General features: G+C 47.2%; 1 protein-coding gene and 1 non-coding gene across 3 annotated transcripts in view; both read left to right on the top strand.

Moving 5' to 3' along the window:
• Positions 1–12706, top strand: part of RBFOX1 (RNA binding fox-1 homolog 1) — a 1171625-nt gene that overhangs the window by 261832 nt on the left and 897087 nt on the right. The window lies entirely within an intron of this gene.
• Positions 3404–3470, top strand: TRNAT-UGU (transfer RNA threonine (anticodon UGU)). The gene has a single exon. It is a non-coding gene; the product is annotated as a tRNA-Thr (tRNA).

The raw sequence follows: 12706 nt of genomic DNA, 5'->3' as shown, positions 1-12706 counted from the left end.
ACACAAATCTGCCTTCTACACACAAATCTGCTGCCTTCTATCGAAAGCCAGTTTGGTGTAACAGTTAAGTGCGCAGACTCTTATTTTGGGAGAACCAGGTTTGATTCCCCACTCCTCTACCTGCAGCTGGCTGGAATGGCCTTAGGTCAGCCATAGGTCTCGCAGAGGTTGTCCTTGAAAGGGCAGCTGCTGTGAGAGCCCTCTCAGCCTCACTCGCCTCACAGAGGGTGTCTGTTATGGGGGAGGGAGGTAAAGGAGATTGTGAGCCGCTCTGAGACTCTTCGGAGTGGAGGGCGGGATATAAATCCAATATCTTCATCTACCTCACAGGGTGTCTGTTCTGGGGGAGGAAGGGAAAGGAGATTGTGAGCCGCTCTGAGACTCTTCGGAGTGGAGGGCGGGATATAGATCCAATATCTTCATCTACCTCACAGGGTGTCTGTTGTGGGGGAGGAAGGTAAAGGAGATTGTGAGCCGCTCTGAGACTCTTCGGAGTGGAGGGCGGGATATAAATCCAATATCTTCATCTACCTCACAGGGTGTCTGTTGTGGGGAAGGAAGGTAAAGGAGATTGTGAGCCGCTCTGAGACTCTTCGGAGTGGAGGACGGGATATAAATCCAATATCTTCATCTACCTCACAGGGTGTCTGTTGTGGGGGAGGAAGGTAAAGGAGATTGTGAGCCGCTCTGAGACTCTTTGGAGTGGAGGGCGAGATATAAATGCAATATCTTCATCTACCTCACGGGGTGTCTGTTGTGGGGGAGGAAGGTAAAGGAGATTGTGAGCGGCTCTGAGACTCTTCGGAGTGGAGGGCGGGATATAAATCCAATATTTTCATCTACCTCACAGGGTGTCTGTTGTGGGGGAGGAAGGTAAAGGAGATTGTGAGCCGCTCTGAGACTCTTCAGAGTGGAGGGCGGTATATAAATCCAATATCTTCATCTACTCACAGGGTGTCTGTTGTGGGGGAGGAAGATAAAGGAGATTGTGAGCCGCTCTGAGACTCTTCGGAGTGGAGGGCGAGATATAAAAACAATATCATCATCTTCTTCTTCTTCTTCCCTGTCATGGTGTTCAGTAATGTCCTGATGATTTTCCCCCTATGGGCTTGTTCACACACAACCAAACCAGACTTTAAACCAGGGGTGGGCAAACTGTGGCTTGGGAGCTATGTGTGGCTCTTTCAGATATATTGCGTGGCTCTCGAAGTTCTCAACACCCCATTGGCTGGCTTGGAGAAGGCATTTCTCTATCTAAATTATTTCTCTAAGCCAGACCAGGTGGCAGCTTGGAGAATGCATTTAAAGTTAAAGTTGCTTTCTTTCCACCTCTTCCTCCCTTTCCCCTCTGCCACTGTCATCTATTTTCCTTCCTTCCTTCCTTCCTTCCTTCCTTCCTTCCTTCCTTCCTTCCTTCCTTCCTTCCTTCCTTCCTTCCTTCCTTCCTTCCTTCCTTCCTTCCTTATATATTGTGTGGCTCTCGAAGTTCTCAACACCCCATTGGCTGGCTTGGAGAAGGCATTTCTCTATCTAAATTATTTCTCTAAGCCAGACCAGGTGGCAGCTTGGAGAATGCATTTAAAGTTAAAGTTACTTTCTTTCCACCTCTTCCTCCCTTTCCCCTCTGCCACTGTCATCTATTTTCCTTCCTTCCTTCCTTCCTTCCTTCCTTCCTTCCTTCCTTCCTTCCTTCCTTCCTTCCTTCCTTCCTTCCTTCCTTCCTTCCTTCCTTCCTGATATATTGTGTGGCTCTCGAAGTTCTCAACACCCCATTGGCTGGCTTGGAGAAGGTATTTCTCTATCTAAATTATTTCTCTAAGCCAGACCAGGTGGCAGCTTGGAGAATGCATTTAAAGTTAAAGTTGCTTTCTTTCCACCTCTTCCTCCCTTTCCCCTCTGCCGCTCTCATCTATTTTCCTTCCTTCCTTCCTTCCTTCCTTCCTTCCTTCCTTCCTTCCTTCCTTCCTTCCTTCCTTCCTTCCTTCCTTCCTTCCTTCCTCCCTCCCTCCCTCCCTCCCTCCCTTCCTTCCTCCCTTCCTCCCTCCCTCCCTCCCTCCCTCCCTGCTCTCAAACCTCTGACATTCATGTCTCGTGGCTCTCAAACATCTAATGTGTGTTCTGCATGGCTCTTACCTTAAGCAAGTTTGGCCACTCCTGCTTTAGACAGAGATGTGCTGTAGATATTATGAAGTGCCTTATGGTGGAATACTAGAGGTGCAGGCTCCAGTACTCATAATCCATAAGTTATTTGAACCACGCCACATTGTCCCTGTCAAAAGAAAGAGAGCTTGCAAGCGTAGCGAACACAAAACAATCACATTCCATTTTACTGTGACTGTAAATAGAAGGCAGTGGTTTCCCATTTTATTTATTTATGTATTGCAGTTTAAAAATATGGGCATAGCTTACAGGTCATAATGGGGAGAGGAAAAGAGACTCACTTTCTAAGTATCCAAATGAGTAATTTGGCTAGCAGTGTTCCAGTGTTATCATTCGCACAATTAAAATGGAAATGAATCTAGCACCCCATAAAGTTACTAAACAGAATATATATTATTAACCAAACCCTTAATTGTGATCATTTTATGACTTCCTAGATTACTAAAGCATGAAATCCATTCTGAGTAATTTTAAATATGGGGGCGGGGGGGGGGGGACACACTCATTTTATGTTATTTTTTTATTTTACAAATGAATTTTCATAATTACTTGGCAGTAGTAAATTATTCAGATTATCATTTTTGCTTATTTTTACTTATTAAATACAATTATACCCACAGACATTCCTATTTCGACAACTGCGGAAATATTTAAATGGCATTGATTCATTCAAATGCATTCCCCTCCCCACCCCCCAAGCTGGTATGATAGATCTTCAGGATTTCACTTTTGATACTCACATTAGCAGTGGTTGCTCCCGTGACATTTTTTTGTAGTAGCGGGAACTCTTTTGCCTACTAGGCCACACCTCCTGATGTAGCCAATCCTCCTGGAGCTTACAGTAGGCCCTGCAATAAGAACCCTGTAAGCTCTTGGAGGATTGGCTACATCAGGGGTGGGGATGGCCTAATAGGCAAAGGAGTTCCTGCTACAAAAAAAGCTCTGGTAGCTCTTTTTGGGAAACACTATGGGGCAGACTGGGTTGGCATGCAGAAGTTCCTAGATTCCTTCCACCTTTAGGGCTGGGTGTGTGTGGCTCAGTGGTTGAGCATCAGCTTGGCACGCAGAAAGTCCCAGGTTTATTCCCCGTTATGCCCAGTTGAAAGATCTGGCAGTAGGTGATGCGAAAGACCTCTGTCTGAGACCCTGGAGAGTCACTGCCAATCTGAGTAGACCATACTGGCTTTGATAGATCTGATTCGATATAAGGCAGCTTCATGAGTTCAACGCAACTGAGAGGGACGGTGGCTCAGTGGTAGAGCATCTGCTTTGTAAGCAGAAGGCCCTAGGTTCAATCCCTGGCATCTCCAACTATAAAGGGTCCAGGCAAATAGGTGTGAAAAACCTCAGCTTGAAACCCTGGAGAGCCGCTGCCAGTCTGAGTAGACAATACTGGCTTTGATGGACTTGAGGGTTTGATTCAGTAGAAGGCAGCTTCATATATGTTCGTATGTATCTAAAGATGAGCTGCAATAGCAGGGGCTCTTCTGGTCCCACGTGGATGTTGGTGACTCTAATTATAACGGGACTACGATCGTTTGAGAATCTCTCCTCGTGGCTGCTGCTTTGACCCTGAATGCAAATAAAAGGTTTTAATTTTTGTTCATAGAATATAGGAGCAGCAGCAGTTCCTAATATAGAAGAAAGGGGAAAGAAAAGTCCCTTTACCTGGTTGCCTCTTCCCATGTCTCTCTCTCTCTCGGCTTGGCTTCGCGAACGAAGATTTAAGAAGGGTGCAATAGTCCACGTCTGCTGCAGGCTCGCTGGTGGCTGACAAGACCAATGCGGGACAGGCAGGTCCGGCCACAGTGGCTGCAGGGAAAAGTCTTATTTAGGATTGGTGCTGTAGCAGTGCGATTCTTCCTCAATCTCCTTTTGTCCTCAAGACCAGCTATGCGTGCGTTCTCAAAGGAAGAGACAGCCTGGTGGATGGTGTGTCTCCATGCTTTGCGATCTGAGGCTAGGTCAGACCACTGGTGATGGTTGATGCGACAGGCGCCAAGGGATTTCTTCAAGGAGTCCTTGTACCTCTTCTTTGGTGCCCCTCTATTTCGATGGCCGGTGGAGAGTTCGCCATACAGGGCAATCTTGGGAAGGCGGTGGTTTTCCATCCTAGAAATATGCCCTGCCCAGCGCAGCTGCGTCTTCAGCAGCAGTGCCTCGATACTGGTAACCTCGGCCCGCTTGAGAACTTCAGTGTTGGTCACAAAGTCACTCCAGTGGATGTTGAGGATGGTGCGAAGGCAGCGCTGATGAAAGCGCTCGAGGAGTCGCAGGTGATGACGGTATAAAACCCACGATTCGGAGCCGTAGATGAGGGTTGTCATCACAACCGCTTTGTAAACATTGATCTTTGTGCCTTTTTTCAGATGCTTGTTGCTCCACACTCTTTTGTGCAGTCGGCCAAATGCACGGTTTGCCTTTGCCAGCCTGTTGTCAATCTCCTTATCGGTCTTGGCATCTGAGGAGATGATGCACCCCAGGTAGCTGAACTGCTGGACTGTTTTCAGAACTGATTCACCCACAGTGATGCAGGGAGGGTGATAATCTTCCTGGGGTGCAGGCTGGTGGAGAACTTCTGTCTTCTTCAGACTAACTTCTAGGCCGAATAGCTTGGCAGCCTCTGCAAAGCAGGACGTCATATGCTGCAGAGCTGATACCGAGTGGGAGACGAGTGCAGCATCATCAGCAAACAGTAGCTCTCGGATGAGTTTTTCCATCATCTTGGAGTGGGCCTTTAGTCGCCTCAGGTTGAACAGGCTGCCATCGGTGCGATAGTGGATGTAGACACCATCGTCATCATCTAGATCTACTGCGGCTCTTTGAAGCATCATGCTAAAGAAGATCGTAAAGAGAGTTGGCGCGAGAACGCAGCCTTGCTTTACACCTGTGCCTATTGGGAAGGGCTCCGAGAGGTCGTTGCAGTGTCTGATTTGGCCTCGCTGGTCTTCGTGTAGCTGGATGATCATGCTGAGGAACCCATGTATAGTTTATGCATATTACGTCATCGTAGAAAGATATCTAAAGGGTGCTATTTGGCGACACATCTCTGTTGGGGAAACGAGAGTCACTGCTGTGTGTAAAGTTCTGTAATGTCGCAGCGGACTTATGATAGCGACCCCTCATGGGGCTTTCAAGAAAAGAGACTTACAGAAGTGGCTTGCCATTGCCTTCCTCTGTAGAGAGAGAGACCCTGGGGTTCCTTGGAGGTCTCCCACCCGGGTACTAACCTGGACCAGCCCTGTTTAACTTCTGTGACCTGCCAAGATCAGACAGGTCTGGGCAGACAAACACAGGTGGTACCAATCTTGGTACCCAGCTCCGCAAAACACCCTACAGACTATAAATTGCAGAAAGTCACAGAACACCCAGCAAATTCCACAGAACAATCAGCACAGTCAACAACCATCTTCCTTATCTTCACACCCCTTCCAACCCTCCCAGCAATTAACACAGAACAATGGTCACATTCAACAGCCAGTTTCCTTGTCACCACCCTTCCAGGAAGCCCCACCAAACAATGGGCACATCCACAAACCAATTGCCCTTTCACCACACCCCCTCCAGCCTAGAAATAGCAGCTCTCCAGCAGCCCTGGCCTCACTCAATGCACAGCAGCCAAGAAGGTCAGAGCGCCTGCTCCGGCTGCAACGCCACTGAGGATGTTCTCCGCAGCTGAGAACGAAACGTCTGGAAGAAAAACTTTCTCCAGTAGAACACGGCACTTGAGCCCGAAAGATTCTACAAACCCTAATGATGTTACCAGCCGTGAAAACCTGAAATCTTTGAAAACACAGGTGGTTTGCCATTACCTGGCTCTATGTAGCAATCTTGGATTTCCTTGGTGGTCTCCCATCCAAATGCTAACCAGGGCTGACTCTACTTAGCTTCCAAGATCTGGCATGGTTTGGGTGCCCTGGACCACCCAGGTCATGATGATACCTTGAAGAAGAATTGCAGATTTATATCCCGCCCTTCTCTCTGAATCAGAGACTCAGAGCGGCTTACAATCTCCTATATCTTCTCCCCCCCCCCAACAGACATCATGCGAGGTGGGTGGGGCTGAGAGGGCTCTCACATCAGCTGCCCTTTCAGGGACAACCTCTGCCAGAGCGATGGCTGACCCAAGGCCATTCCAGCAGGTGCAAGTGGAGGAGTGGGGAATCAAACCCGGTTCTCCAAGATAAGAATCTATGCACTTAACCACTACACCAAACTGGCTCTCTTGGGGATACCTGGACAGATTTCCCACTAGCTATACACCGCTCTCATGCTCCCCTTCTCTGCAGGGGCTCCGTCGGATTTCGCACTGTCTACCCTGGGGCTGCAACTAGCTTCTCCTTTTTCGCACGGCAAACAGAAACTGGTTTTTAGAGGTTTGTGTTTGCCTCATGAAAAAGGCAAAGCTAGTTGCAGCCCCCGGGGCAGATAGTGTGAAATCCGACGGAGCCGCCGCAGAGAAGAGGAGCGTGAGAGCAGCACAAGGCTATTGGGAAATCGGTCCTGGTGTATGCCTCACCCAACACAACCGAAAGATCTCGCTCACTGTCACGCCGTCCTGTGCAAAACTGCGTTTAGCCCAGAAAGAACACCTCCATATAGGTCTGTTGTCAATGCGGAGATTGTAGAAAGATTGTTTCCCCTCTCCTGCGTTCCCTCACCACCGGCGAACATCTCTCTTGTTTATCCCATTGAAAATCAATCAGTTGTTGAGTGATAAAATATCTTCCATTATGGAAGCCACGACGGCAGCGCTGAACTTAGAACAGTGATGAATGGTGTTTGCTAATGGATTAATTTCCAGATGTTGCCAGTTTATTATGACATCTTTTATGGAGTGATGCTGATCAAAGGTAATTGTCACTTGGTTTTATTTGTTCATTTTCTTATCATTCCCTCTCCCCCCCACACCCGGATTTGTTTCCATGGCCTTTGGCTTCCGCGCTTAAAAAAAAAAAAATCAAACAAAACCAACAAACAAAAATCTATCATGGAAACACTGACAATTCCCTTCGCTCCTTTGGTATTAGTAATGTCTTTTGTCTATTTCTTCTCTAGTAGAACAGTCTTGGTAGGAAAACCAGCACTGTACATTGAAGTTAGTTAAATTGCACCTATCTTTAAAGTCTAAATCTTTCCCCAGAGTCGGTTGCTAAATAGCTGCAAGTGGAACAGTTGCTGGTTTATTACCGGTCAGTGCATGTCGCCCCACCTGTTTCAGCCTCCCCGTTCGGTATTTTGTAACACGATCACTTGGATTTCCCAAACAACACCAAAGTATCCCACACCTCATTACCTGGTTTCTTTGTCTGCTTCATTAATTTGCTTAAAACAACCCCTCCCCCGCTCCCCAAAAAAATGTCTCGCCGTCCCCCATAGTCCTTAGGTCTATCAAAGTAATCATCAGTGTTATGCCAACTTCTTTAAACACGATGATTGTCCCTTGTGCTTTGTTCTGTATCAATGTTTTTTTTCCAAGTCCTGTAGCAGAGAAACAGTCTCGCAGTATTTAAATATCACCTCCTTCAGGCCATGGACATAAAAAAAAGGAGTGAAATGCATTCTTAATATGAATTCTGATAGCTTTGTTTTCCCCGCAAGTCTCTGCTGTAACACAGGAAGAGAAGGAAGAGTCTTCTGTTTTACTTTACCTAAAGTCATAATTCAGATAAAGGGGGGAGGAAAGTTATAAAAGGGCGGGGGGGGGGGAAGTTGAACTATTCCAAAGTATCAAAAAGAACTGGAGCTCCGCAGTACGTTGGGAGGAGTCTAACGGATAAGAGAGAAGAGCTCACAGCTCATCTTGAGACGTAAAGGATTGTTCAGGTATCCTGCGGAAATCTGAAAGTTCTTTGCCCTTATGAATCATGGATGCGCCAAACCTCAGAGACTCTCCAGGCAAATAAACTGATAAATAAAATTCCGCGAATGGTAATATTATCACAGGCTCCAGAAAATAAGGTTGACCTCTTGGGAAGCTTGCTAACTTAATTAGCTTGTTTGTGTTTTTTTGCGTCCGAGGAAGGCTTCATGGGTTCTTTCCCCTCTTTTTATTGGCTGGAAGGTCTCAGAGTTCTTGTGCATGATGACGCTCCCATTACTGCTCTATCCTGGTAATATATTGCCAGAATTTCTTGGGAGGAAATCGGACGTGTTTGGGAATTGGGATAGAGACGAAGGTACCCGCTGTGCCAGCGTCTTGGTTGTCGGTTCTCCCTCCTGACTGCTCCCCAGACCAGAAGCCAAATGCAGAAGGTTTAGAACAGGGGTGGCCAAACTGTGGCTCTTTCCTACACAACGTGTGACTCTCAAAGCCCTCACCACCCCATCAGCTGGCTTGGAGAAGGTATTTGTCTCTTTAAATCACCTCACTAAATCAGCCGACAATTTGGAGAATGCATTTAAAGTTAAAGTTGCTTTCTTTCCACCTCTCCCCCATGTTTCCCTTCCTTCCTTCCTCCCTCCCTCCTTCCTTCCCTCCCTCTGTCCCTCGCTCTTCTTCCCTTCCCTTCCCTCCTTCCCGTTTTTCAGCTCTCAAACATCTGACGTTTATTCAAGGAGGAAGAGAAGATTGGATTTATATCCCACCATTCAATCTCCTTCCCTCCCTCTTCCCCACCACAGACACCCTGTGAGGCAGGTGGGGCTGAGAGAGCTCTGAGAGAACTGCTCTTGAGAGAACAGCTCTGCAAGAACTCTGGCTGACCCAAGGCCATTCCAGCAGCTGCAAGTGGAGGAGTGGGGAATCAAACCCGCTTCTCCCAGATTAGAATCTGTGCACTTAACCACTACATCAAACTTGGGTCTCTTTAAGCTTGTTGAAGAAATCCCATGTAGCAGGGGTGTCTCATGTGGGGTCCACAGTACATGTCAGCCCATCAAGACTGCAGCCTTCTAAGCCCACCAGCTTTGCACACAACTTCTCCCTCTCAGCAAAACCCAGGCGGGCCTATCCTAAAAGCCGAAGAGAAGCTCTTACGCTCTTACATGTCTGTTGCTTTCCTCTCTTGCTTTTGGAAGCAGCTATTCTACGGTCACAACACACAACCAGAGGCTATAGTTGGTGCGAGCGCAGGCAAGCCACAGGTGTGCGCATTGAAAAGAGCCTGAGCGCGTTTGCGTTAGCAGCCCTTCCTCCCTCCAATGCCGTACACAGTATTGACCAGCTAGCTCGATTTTGCTTGGAACAATCTTGAAACGTTTAGCTTTTACAAGCTTTGCTGGCACTGCTACTCCTGTTCACAAAACACAACAAATGAGATCAGGGAGAGAGGGGGGCTCTTCTAAGAAAGGCGGTGGGAGGGGGGGGGGAAGCTTTCTCCTTTCCTGATGAGTTTTCTCTGGGGAATTAAGCTGGAGAAAGTAACTGTGTTATGTAGTCAAAGAAAGCCAGCACAGTTTTCAAAAAGAGGAGGCGGGTGGGGCGGGGGGGAGAGGAAAGCCTTACACTGGACAGCAAAACTGTTAGGTCGTACCCCTCCCTCCACTTACACGGCTGTTCCCCTCCCTCCAATTACACTTGCTTAATGAGCTGGAGGTGGCCAAACTTGCTTAACGTAAGAGCCACATAGAATAAACATCAGATGTTTGAGAGCCACACGACGTGGATGTCAGATGTTGGAGAGCTGCAAGAGTTGAGAACCGCAAGTCAGGAAGGCAGGCAAACAGATAGGGGGAGAGGTGGAAAGAAAGCAACTTTAATTTTAAATGCATTCTCCAAACTGCTGGCTGGCATGGCTTGGAGAAGTGATTCAAAGAGACAAATGCCTTCTCTGAGATGGCCGACAGGGCAGTAGGGGCTTTGAGAGCCACACAATATGTGTGAAAGAGCCACATGTGGCTCCCAAGCCACAGTTTGGCCACCCCTGTTCATGAGCGACCAACTCAGGGAAGTACAGCCCAAATTCCAAAATTGGTATTTGCCCCCCAAGTCAGTACCATTCAGAGCTGGTTCCAAGACTTCTAGATTTAATCACTTCCTGCCCCATCGTCTCCATGTTTTCTTTTGTTTCATCACATTTTTTTTTAAAAAATCCATTCTTAAATATCTATCCAGTAGTCCCCAGGACAGAACAAGGGACATAAATAGTTTATGATTTCCCATTCTCCAACAAATTGGGAGAGACCATGGTGTCAGATCCTGTAGTATCAGCTTCCCCCCTGCCCTTTCTTCCTGGACTTCAGTTCAATGCTGTTCATGTTTGAAAACTTAATTACGGAAATCTGTCCATCCGTCTACCTACCTAACTTACATACCTATCATCTGTCTGTCTACCTACCTTCTTTCTTTCTTTCTTTCTTTCTTTCTTTCTTTCTTTCTTTCTTTCTTTCTTTCTTTCTTTCTTTCTTTCTTTCTTTCTTTCTTTCTTTCTTTCGATATCTACCTCCCACTGCCCCCCCCCCTCAGCACCAAGAATACAGAGCATCACTTGCACCTACTGGAATGGCATTGGGTTAGCTATAGCTCTCTCAGAGGTTGCCCTCTCAGCCCCACCCCTCTCACAGGGTGTCTGCTATGGGTGGGGGGGGGGGTAGAGGACATAGTGACCGCTCTGAGACGCTGAAATTCGGAGTGGAGAGTGGGATATAAATCCAATATCTTCTTCTTTAATGTCTGTCTGTCTGTCTGTCTGGTATCCTGGCAAGGACTGATTTCAGGAACATGACTCTGCCTCACTCACACAAGCACAATCTTTTGGATTCCCCCTTTTTAAAATTTAAACATCAGGACTATCCCTCCCCCCCCCCCCACTTTCATAATCTAGTATCCAACTTTGGAGTCAACTAAAGTTAGAGATAGAAAAAGTTTTCAAACATGAATATAAACGGAGCCCCCCTCCTCCACCACCTCCTTTTTGGGTGGGGGTGGGGGTTGGTACCTACAGAGCCTTTAAGTTTTTCATTCTCTGTTTCTGCTAGCAAACCAGTGTGGCTTCATAGCATCAAAGGTTTCTAGGAAAGAGGCTTTCTGCAGCCTTTGCCTCTTTCTCCCTAGCACCCGTGCAAACCCTATGGCCTCCCGCCCGCTAATTTCATGCAAGGTGTGGAAATGATTAGGTCCAGCGCTTGTGATTGCCTTGATGTGGTGGTGTGATTAATTTGTGGGAAATCATGACGCTTTCCTGTTCAGGTTTAAGCCCGTATGTTCTCATGGGGGGGGGGGGGGAACGATGCTCTGCGTGGAAAGAGAGAGAATGGAAACACATGCTTTCAAAATATCTCAGCCTTTTCTTGGCATAATCGACAGGAAGGCAGAAAGAGATCCCCCTTTAATGAAATTCTAGAGATGGCTGTGCTCAAAACTTAGCTGTAATCTTTGCCAAAAAAAAAAAAAATCGCACAAAGAGAGCAGGGTGGCATTGTTGAGCAAGACAAAAAAAAGGGGGGGGGCGCCTGGAAGGCTTTGCGATTAACGTAATTCATTATCTCCTTTCATGGTGCAGAATTTACAATAAAATTTTCTGATGAAGATTAGAAATTGTGCCTGTAAATAATGCAGACGGTGGCATCCACGCTCATATTTTATACATTTGGAGATAAAAAATGCACACCGTCTCCTACTGTGTGCATGCTTCTTGCGCGTGATGTATATCGTGGACCTGTAGAATACCTTCTGTATTGCTCACCTCCCAGGCTACAGGGGCTGCTTTAGAAAGTTTCAAGGTCATGGATGAGTTTATCCTGTGCTGGGTTGCCAACCCCCAGTGGGAGGCAGGGGATCCCCGGGTTTGGAGGACCTCCCCCTGCTTCCAGGTTATCAGAAAGGGGGGGGGGGTTTGAATGTCCACTGGACACTACATTATACCCTATGAAGACTTGTCCCCATAGGGTATAATGAGGATCAATTTGTGGGGCTCTGGGAAGGTTATTTTTATCTTTAGGAAGATGCACCAAATGTGCAGCATGGCATCTGGTCCTCTCCTTAAAAAAGTTTCAAAAAGATTGCACCAGGGGGTCCAATTCTATGAGCCCAAAAGAAGGTGCCCCTATCCACCATTATTTCCAATTGAGGGAAGGCATTTAAAAGGAGTGCAGTCCCTTTAAATGGGATGGCCAGAACTCCCTTTGGAGTTCAGTCATGCTTGGCACAACCTGGCTCCACCCCCAAAGTCTCCTGGCTCTAGTGACATGGACTGATGTATCGATATTAATGTTTTAACTATGTAAATTACTACTGTATTTTAATTCTGAATTTTATTGTTAGAATTTTTATGCTGTGAGCTGCCCTGAGCCCGCTTCGGTGGGGTAGGGCAGGATATAAATCAAATAAATAAATAAAATACCCCTAAAGTCTCTGGGCTTCACCCCCAAAGTCTCCTGGCTCCACCCCCAATGTCTCCTGGCTCCATCCCTAAAGTATCCTGGCTCCACCCCCAAAGTCCCCAGATAATACCTGAGCATGTTATCCCTCCCCCCTCCTATCTGCCTTCAACCAAGTATGGAGACATGCAGTGCCCATGACTGGGAATGCTGCCGCATAGAGAAGGTTCCATTCCACCACCATAAGTGTTGGCCCATCTGCAAATATGGTAACCCAATGTGCCCA

The sequence above is a fragment of the Heteronotia binoei genome, chromosome 20 (genome assembly GCF_032191835.1).
Source record: "Heteronotia binoei isolate CCM8104 ecotype False Entrance Well chromosome 20, APGP_CSIRO_Hbin_v1, whole genome shotgun sequence".
In the NCBI taxonomy this organism is placed as follows: Eukaryota; Metazoa; Chordata; class Lepidosauria; order Squamata; family Gekkonidae; genus Heteronotia; species Heteronotia binoei.
The sequence above is the reverse complement of the archived record's forward strand: the minus strand, read 5'-3'. Positions and strand labels throughout refer to the sequence as shown.